Source organism: Heteronotia binoei, chromosome 2, assembly GCF_032191835.1.
Source record: "Heteronotia binoei isolate CCM8104 ecotype False Entrance Well chromosome 2, APGP_CSIRO_Hbin_v1, whole genome shotgun sequence".
NCBI lineage: Eukaryota > Metazoa > Chordata > Lepidosauria > Squamata > Gekkonidae > Heteronotia > Heteronotia binoei.
Window position 1 is genome coordinate 45,634,452 of NC_083224.1, and position 9,773 is coordinate 45,644,224.

A 9,773-nucleotide genomic window follows, 5' to 3' on the forward strand; every position below is an offset into this window, starting at 1 on the left:
ACACCAAACTGAGGAAGCCTGTTCCACTGAGGAACCACTGTGTTGTGTCTTGCATTTCAGTCCCAAAATTAAACACAGTGGACGCTACGGAGGTGACCAGTGGAAGTCCACTGGTCCCCGGATGTAGCTCCGCAAATATGCGCCGCCAATCAAGATCTGTGGTGGTAAGTTTAACTGGCCCGGATTGGACCTGGCCAGACTGAGGGTTGTTCCAGGGTATGTATATAATCGGGATCCGGCCCACGTTGCCTTGTCTTGTGATGTACTCGCTAATAAAGCATGTTGCCTTCAACACATCTCGTCACTCAGTACATTACAGTGGCGACGAGGATGGAATTCTAGCCAGGTAACTCCCCAAGCGGGACTTTGCTGACCTGGCCGGAGACGAGGAAGGCGAGACGGAAGTGCCCGCCACCGCCATGGCTAACCCAAGTGGGACGATGGGCCACCTTGCAGAGTTCGACCCCGCCAACCCTGATAGGTGGGAGACCTACACGGAGCGGGTCGACTGCTACCTATGAGGGAACATGATTACAGATGACAGTTGTAAGAGAGACGTGCTCCTGAGTGTCGGCGGGGAGGCCACATTCGAGATCGCAAAGGGTCTCTCGGCCCCTGCGAAGATCATGGAGAAAACGTACGAGGAGATAGACTCCTGACCGGGCATTTCTTGACCCAGCCTTCCATCATCGCCTGCTGATTCCTCTTCCACGAGAGGGATCAAAGGGCGGGAGAGACAGCCGCTGTCTACCTGGCCACCCTCCACCAAATCGCAGGGAACTGCAGCTTCGACAAGCTGGATGAAGCCCTGAGGGATCACTTCGTGTAGGGCCTCCGAGATGAAAGACTGCAGCAAAAGCTCTTCGCAAAGGAAGAGCTCACCCTCCAACTCGCCTTCAATGAAGCCACCACGTTCAAGAGAGCAACCAAAGCTTACAACAACCTGCGAGCGGAAGCCGTCCACCAGGAGGAGATGGCACCAGGCAACCCAGAGGAGGAGGAGGCAAACCAGCTACATCGCCAACCAGGAATGGGGCCGAGAGCGCCCACACGGCCACGAGTGACAGAGAGACCAGCCAACACCAAGTGCGCCAGCTGTGGGGATCCACACGAGCACCGGGACAGCCCCTACCGCAACGTGGTCTGCAGGAACTGCGGAAGAGTGGGCCACATAGCGCGGGCTTGCTGGGCCAAGGCCACCCACAGATGCCAGTCCACCAGCCATGACTCGACTGATGCCTACTCGACTGCATCGACTAGCCTGCAGGTAATGAACTTGCCCCTCAACACCCCAGATAAGGTCAGGGTGTTGGTCCTAACTGAGGGTGCTCCATGCCTAATGGAGCTGGACTCAGGCTCCTCCATCTCCATAATTTCGGAGGAGTCTCTAAAAAAACTTTGTCCCCGTGGCCAGCTTCGGCTGTGACTGGTGGACTTCATACTGCGGGACTTCCAAAAAAACCCTGTACAGATTTTGGGTTGGGCCACTGTAAGGAGTTCAGCAGCCATCTGCATGAGGTACTCCGCTGTTTCCAGGTGGCAGGACTTAAAATAAAGCGGGAGAAGTGTTCCCTCGGGGTGTTGAGGGTAGAGTTCTTGGGGTTTGCAGTAGACGCCGCGGGAATCCACCCAATGGCTGGCATGACCAGGGCTATTGTCCACGCCCCGGCCCCCACATGCAAGATGGAGTTACAAAGTTGCTTGGGATTATTAAATTTTTATCATTCATTTTTGCCCCACAAAGCAGACATTGCAGAACCCCTTCATAGGCTCTTCGATAAAAATGCCCCGTGGGTCTGGGAAAAGAAGCAGGCCGCCGCTTTTCAGGCAGTCAAGGACCTCCTAGTTTCCAATGATGTGCTCCACCATTTTGACGAATCCTTTCCAGTAATTCTGGCTTGCGATGCTTCCCCATACGGGGTGGGCACCGTTCTGGGGCACCAACTCCCGGACGGGAGGGAGGTTCCCGTGGCCTATTATTCGAGGAACCCCGCGGAGCGCAACTATGCCCAGATAGACAAGGAGGCCTTGGCAATAGTGGAGGGTGTGCATAAATTTAACAACTACCTGTACGGTAGGCATTTCACGATCGCCACAGACCATAAGCCGCTACTGGGCCTCTTTGCCCCAGACCTCCAGACACCGCAAATTCTGTCATAGCGTGTCCTATGGTGGAACCAGTTCCTCAACTCGTACACATATGCCCTGGTCCACCGCCCTGGCTATGGGTCACGCGGATGCCCTCAGCCGCCTGCTGCTGCCCTCTATGGACCCGGATCCTGCCCCCGCCCACCATGTGATGCTTATAGAGACTCTACCAGAGAGGCCCCTCCATGCTGCTGAGGTAGCTAGGGCATGGGTAGAGACTGCATCCTCGCACGCGTTTTAGACTTTAGAAGGGGGTGGCCTACGGGCAACCTGGATGGAGAATTCAGGGCATTCGCATCACGCAGAGAAGAACTGTCCATGCACAAGGGGTGCCTTCTCTGGGGTAGCAGGGTGATGGTCCCCTTCCATTGCGGAAGCAAGTGCTGGAAGCCCTACACAAAACACACCCGGGGATAGTGTGCATGAAGGCCCTGGCATGTAGCTATGTATGGTGGCCGGGGATGGATGAGGAGATAGAAGGCTGGGTTCGAAGGTGCCAGCCCTGCCAAGAGTCCTGACCTGATCCACCCAGTGCCCCTGTCCACCGCTGGGAGTCCAACAGGAGGCCGTGGTCTCAGTTACACCTTGACTTTGCGGGGCCATACCAGGGACAAATATTCTTTATCTTAGTTGATGCATACACCAAGTGGTTGGAAGTGATTCCCGTAGCTTCAACCTTCACCGTGGCAGTGGTCAGAGCCTTGTGAAGGGTCTTTTGCACTCATGGGATTCCCGAGATCCTCGTCATGGACAATGGGACTGCTTTCACCTCCCAGGAATTCCTGGAGTTCTTGAATTGGTACCTCATCCAGTGCATTCGGTCCTCCCCTTTCCATCCAGCCATTAATGGCCAAGCAGAGCGCGTGGTGCGCACCACTAGAGGCCCTGGGTCGCATTGTACAGGGAGATTGGGATCGCTGCCTGGCAGAACTTCCTATTTGATAACAGAATCACTCCCAACCCCGTCACCAGGTTAAGCCCTGCCGAGTTACTAATGAGGAGGAAATTGATCACGAGGCTAGACAGGTTGCATCCTGACGGGGCTACGGACCTCCGCAGTTCCCCCGAAACCAGGGAAGCCGCTAGGGGATTATTTCCAGGGGATCTGGTATATGCAAAGAACTTTGCAAGCAGGCTGGAGTGTGTAGCCGCCTGGGTGCTGCGGGTCACTGGGTCCCACTCCTACGAGGTCTTGTCGGAGGGGTGCCAGATCCTAAGGAGGCATATTGACCAGCTGTGCCATCACACATTGCTGGAAGAACCGACAGCGATCAGGGGAGTGGGAAGCGGGGGAGTACTAACAGCAACACCCCCGGAAGCTGCCCAGCCTATGCCGGCCACACCGACTATGTGGGCGGAAGAGCACCACAGCGGAGGGAAATTAAACACAGCAGACACTACGGAGGTGACCAGTGGAAGTCCACTGGTCCCCGGATGTAGCTCTGCAAATACGCTCCGCCAATCAAGATCTGTGGCGGGAAGTTTAACTGGCCAGGATTGGACCTGGCCAGACTGAGGGTTGTTCCAGGGTATGTATATAATCAGGACCCAGCCCGCGTTGCCTTGTCTTGTGATGTACTCGCTAATAAAGCATGTTGCCTTCAACACGTCTCGTCACTCAGTACATTACACACTGTAACAGGAATTTCTTCCTAATGTTGAGCCGGAAACTCTCTTGATTTAATTTAAACCCATTGGTTCTGGTCCTACCTTCTGGGACCACAGAAAACAATTCCACACCATCCTCTATATGACAGCCCTTCAAGTACTTGAAAATGGTGATGATATCACCTCTCAGCCACCTCCTCTCCATGCTAAACATCCCCAGCTCCTTCAACCTTTCCTCATAGGACTTTGTCTCCAAACTCCTCACCATCTTCGTCGCCCTCCTCTGGACCCATTCCAGCTTGTCTATATCCTTCTTAAAATGTGGTGCTCAAAACTGAACACAATACTCCAGGTGAGGTCTTACCTGAGTAGAGTAAAGCGATACCATCACTTTACGTGATCTGGACACTATACTTCTGTTGATACAGCCCAAAATTGCATTTGCCTTTTTAGCCACTGCATCACACTGTTGACTTATGTTCAGGATATGGTCCACTAAGACTCCTGGATCCCTTTTGCACAGAGAGAGAGAGAGAGAGAGAGAGAGAGAGAGAGAGAGAGAGAGAGAGAGAGTGAACCCATTCTGGCTGTTTTGCTCAACAATGTCCATGAAATAGCACCAGCTAGACTATTCATGTTGGTTCTAAATTGTGAGATAGGCATTTTTTTAATGTTATGAGCAACCAGGGCTGATGGGGCTATGTGAACAAACTATACCATCTCCTCAAAAAGCTATTTTTTAAGGAATGCCAATGAAATGACATGTGATCTAAGGGCAGTCCCTCTAGTCGTACTGTGTGGCATGGGCCAGGGTTCTGGGATGCACATCTTGGACTTTATGGCTGAAGGAGAAACATGTTTTTTGAGCTTTCCCTAGTTATCCTGCTTTGATGCTTTTCAGATATCATTTTACACCACTCTTTTATCATGGAGAAAAACAACCCATTTGCTATCCAAATGCAAAGAACAAGCATTGCTGGACCACTCCTTTCTCTTTTTGATTTAATGATATTCATGTCTTATGATCTATAGTGAAGAAAAAAATAAACAGAACCAAGGGCGTGTGGGGGGGAGATAGTCCAAACACTGCTTTCATAAGAATGAAAGCTTTTTCTCTTTTTCTCTCTTCCTAGCCCTACGGCAAATAAATGAAAATGTCAGCCCAATACTCTTGTAGGTTTAAACTGAATGGAAGTGTTTCTTTTGAAAAGCTTGTTCTGTCTGACAGTCGTGAATGTGTTCCTATTCTAGACTGTCTTTGGACACCCATCTCTTCCATGCTGATGAAGCTTTTCATTTTGTTAAAGATTAACAGAACACTTCAGAAGGACAGAACTTCAGGACAACTTCACAACACAAACACAGCTGTCCTTATGCAGACAGGGATGGGGCGGGATGGCACTTTTAGTTGGGCTCCAAAAATAACTTTCTCTTCATTTTGTCTCATCATGACCATCATCAGCTATTTATTGCTTCAAAACAGAAAAAAACCCTTATTTATTATCTCAGCAGTTCTTACAACAACCTTGTGAAACAGTCAGTATTATTATTACTATAAGATAACTATGGAATTATGGAGGAGAGTGTGGCTTCTTGCTGAAAACTGCCAAAGAAGTTCACAGGAGAACTGAGATCTGAAGCAAAGGTTTCATAGTTTAGCCTCTTAACCATGTTACGTTATGTCTCAAAAATAACAATTTAATATCTTTTATTTTTAAAAGGTATTCTGGAATTCTGATTACATTTTGCACATGTTCCCAAATGACTTTTTTTTTTTTTTTAAAAAGGGTCACATTAACATCTGAAAAACTCAAAAGACTCCTTCATTTTAAAGTCTATTTGAACTGCTGGTATTGGTATTAACATGAGGGCACATGTGTGGCAGTGATATCTTCATAAACTCTGAAATGCTGTCGATGATGTGCTTTTCGAAGGCTTCTGGGTGTTTACAAGCTACAGTGAATCAGAGCTGAGACCCATTCCATCTCTTTGATAATTAGATTTTAGTGAGAACTGTGCCACACACAATCTAAGACACACACTTAATACAAGCAAACAAATACCAAGAAAGGGATTATTTGATCACAACAAAGCAGTTGCAGCAAGCCAGTTCTGTTTGTTGAGACTGTTCTTCCTATTGGTATAAAGGATTGCATTGAGACAGTTAAGGAGACAAACTTAATATTGGTGAGACCAGAGATTTATGCTTTTATAGTTTTTTAATCATGTTTTTCCTGCTCTGTTGGTATTTTGTTAGTTACCTTGGATCTCTCAGGAAAGGTGGAATTGATTCTCCGCCCCCCCCCCCCCCCCGGTGCATAAATAAAATGAGTCCTGTGTTTAGGAAAGACGCCTTATGGGCCGGTCAATTTATTTTTTTATATTATGTTCAAACAGCTTCCATGCTTTTATTGAATTGTCACAGGAATGCCAAGCTGCCAACATCTTGAGTCTGTCTGGGGAATATCATGCTTGCTTCTAACCAGGGCTATTTTTGTTGCAGGAACTCTTTTGTATATTAGGCCAAACCCCCGATGTAGGTACTCCTCCTGAGCTTACAGTAGGCCCTGTACTAAGAGCCTCTTGGAGGATTGGCTACATCAGAGGTGTGTGGCCTAATATGCAAAGAAATTCCTGCTACAAAAAAAGTCCTTCTTCTAACTAAAGGCATAGACAAGCATTGATATGTCATCTGTGCGAAATATGTTGCCACCATGTGTGAAAATGCATGATGCATATAGGATATTAAGAGCTGAGTGCTGGTCTCAGGTCTAGTTAAAGTGTAATTGTTGGATCTCTGGTTAATTAATGTCCTTGAATCCTACCCCAGGATCCTCTTTAACCCTAATTGCTTGGGAACAAGAAGCTACCACCAGAGGAAGGGCTCCATATTACAACAAAACATTGGTGCAGAGCAGTCCAGGAGGGAAAGCTATTAAGGAGCACACAGAATCATAATTCCACGCCTGAGAGGCAAAGCCTGTTGTTTCTAGCAAGAGGCTGCATGACTGAGGCTCATATACGCCTCCCCTTCCACTGTTAGCCTGCAGAATCTTAACACTTTTGGAATCTTTAAGTACTACTGAATGAAAATGGTCTTGGTGAGTGGAACTGCGAGGGGGGGAGCCTCCCGAAATGAACTGCGCACAGTCCGTTGTGTTGGCATGATTGATACTGGAGCATGTAGGTGTAATGAAACTGATGCTGTCTCCTCTGTACCTGTGATTTATTGAGTACAAATTTAAGATGAGAAAAGGCCCCATACCAGGCACTGCATCTTCCCCCTCAAAGGGATGCTGCTCATCCATCACCGGCCATTGCAAAAGGCCCAATAGCAAGCTGCTCATCAGAGGAACCAATAGTCTCTTTGTTGGGATTCCTAACAAGTGTCGGATCAGCAAAAGTCTATTTAGGCTTGTGGACCTTTCAGGACCAATTTGTAGTGGGTCACTGATTCCGCTTGTGTATTATCTTCTTTACTTACTAGTACCAGTTGGGCAAGCAGCAGAGATTAATGGTTTTAGCTGCTGACTGTTTGTGGCAATCTATTGCTCTCTGGAGTTAGAGATTAAGATTTGTGTAAGGGCTCATGTGTGTGTTTGTGCATGTGTGCCTTATCGTCAGAACTGCAGGGTTAATAGGTATGAAGGCCCTATACTGCTGAGCCAATATGCCACACTCTTCCTCTGTGCTCCAAAGCGCACATACCACAGAGGGTGAATGCAAGAGATCAGGGTTTCTTCTCCTGATGCTGCGCCCTTGCATCAACATTCTGTTAATCATGTTACAGAAATAGAGAAAGAATAATTTTTGGTGCTGAAGAATGTGGTTTGGCTAATGTACCATTTTTTGGTGCTGAATTTTTGGTGCTGAATAATTTCAGTGCTGAAGAATGTGGTTTGGCTAATGTACCAAGGCCATTTTAAACCATTCGACTTTGCCCCAGACAACTGATCACCTGAGCCAGGTGACTTTCTCTGCAATGCTTTCGCCTTTTTAAAGGGATGCATGCATCATCATGAAGAAAATTGCCTAATCTCTCCGATGAGCCATTACAGATGAGCTCTGATGAGTTAGAGCATCCTTATCTACATGTGATTCAATTCACTGGAGCAGAGTGCAGTACAAAATCCCCCCGAAACGGTACAGGGAACATTTCAGAGAACATCTTTGGGCTGTCCTGGGAGTGGGCAAGGTTTGTCCTGGCACACAATATATCAGCATGGAGCCAATGTAGATGAGTTTAGTTGGCTAATTCCTTTAGATTGGTCTCATGTCTTCCATGTTACATCCCACTTTCCCTACACTCATCTCCTTACATTTCAATATGTGACACCATAAGGACACCACTGATGACAGTAGTTGCTTCCAAGTTAATGGTACCAATCCTTCCTGCTGTTCCAGGGCTCTGTCTTGGTTTACAGTTCTAAGATATTATAAAGGGTACTGATGACACTTAAACTGAGAGCCACCCTGGGTGCAGTGTTTAAGAGCAGTGGACTCTAATCTGGATTTGATTCCCCACTCCTCCACACAAAACCTGCTGGGTGACCTTGGGCCACTCACAGTTCTCTCAGAATTCTTTCAGCCTCACCTACCTCACAAGGTGCCTGTTATGGGGAGAGGAAGGAAGGGCAGTTGTAAGCCACTTTGGGACTCCTTAAGGTAGAGGAAAGCAGGATGCAAAACCCATCCCTTCTTCTCTAAACATGAGATTATTTACACGTTCACTGGAACATGCTGTAAACCCATTACATGGACCTTCTGGAAATGGAAAAATGCTCTCAGAGTGCCCAAGCACATAATCTATTGGGTGATAATGACAGAATTGGAAGGATTTAATTCTCTGCTTGTGCCATTTCTGATAAGCAAATGAAGCCCCCAATGCAAGGTGTTATATACCAAATGAAGGCAGGGCTAACGGAAACATGTGGCATGGCAGCACTGCCAGATGCCCACTCACACAGGTGGGACAAAGTGATAAAAAAAATGCTACATTGAGAAATGGAGTTTATTTTTTACATTGGGGGGTGGGAAATAGAGAGACCTTCTCCCTTTCTCTTGTTGGGAGGGGCCAAATGAAACTGATGGGCTGTTGGTTCCAGAAAGGCAACAGAAGGTATTTCTGTACACAAGGCATATGTACACAGGGTAATAGTAGACCCTGGCTAAAATGATTTTTAAATGAGAATAAACAAATTCATAGAGGTTAGATCCATTGATAGCCCAAATGGCAAAATGCTTCTGAATGCCTGTGGTGATGGTGGGAGGCATAGGGAGGGCCTAACATGAAGACCTTGATCTCTGTGACTCTACTTGTGGTCCTTCTGGGTCATATGACTGGAAGGATAATTACCGTAGTCTTCTTGTCCATCAGGACTCTTCTTGTGTTCTTATTTTAGCCATTAATACTGCATCTACACAGCAAGGTTAGGGCCAGGGCTTTTTTTGAGCAGGAATGTACAGTAACGTAGTTCCTGCCGGCTTGGCATCAAGGGGTGTGGCCTAATATGCAAATGTGTTCCCGCTGGGCTTTTTTTTTTTTTTACAAAAAAGCCCAATGTGAAACAATGGTGATGTTAGGGGTGGGGCCCAATATGCAAATGAGTTCCTGCTGGGCTTCTTTTTTTAACATAAAAAGCCCTGGTTAGGGCTACATTGTAATACTACTGACAAAAGTACTTGTGTCTAGGATTGCTTACAGACTGAGCCTGAGCATGTGTCCTCAGAAATAAAATCCACTGAATTCAATTGGACATCCTTCAAGGTACATATATCGCCATTACACCATGGAATCTTGCTGGGTCTTTCACACCCTTTCAAGCTAACCTGCTTCACAGGATTGTTGTTGCAAAGATAAAATGGGAATGCGTTCCCATTGAAAAGAAAAGCAGGGTTTAAATATCAAATAAAAAGAAATGCAAAAGAACCTCATTTAGATCATTAATTTCTTTTGCATTATTAGGTTGGCAGGGATCCGTATGGTAAGAAACAAAAAAATCATAAACTGGCAAATT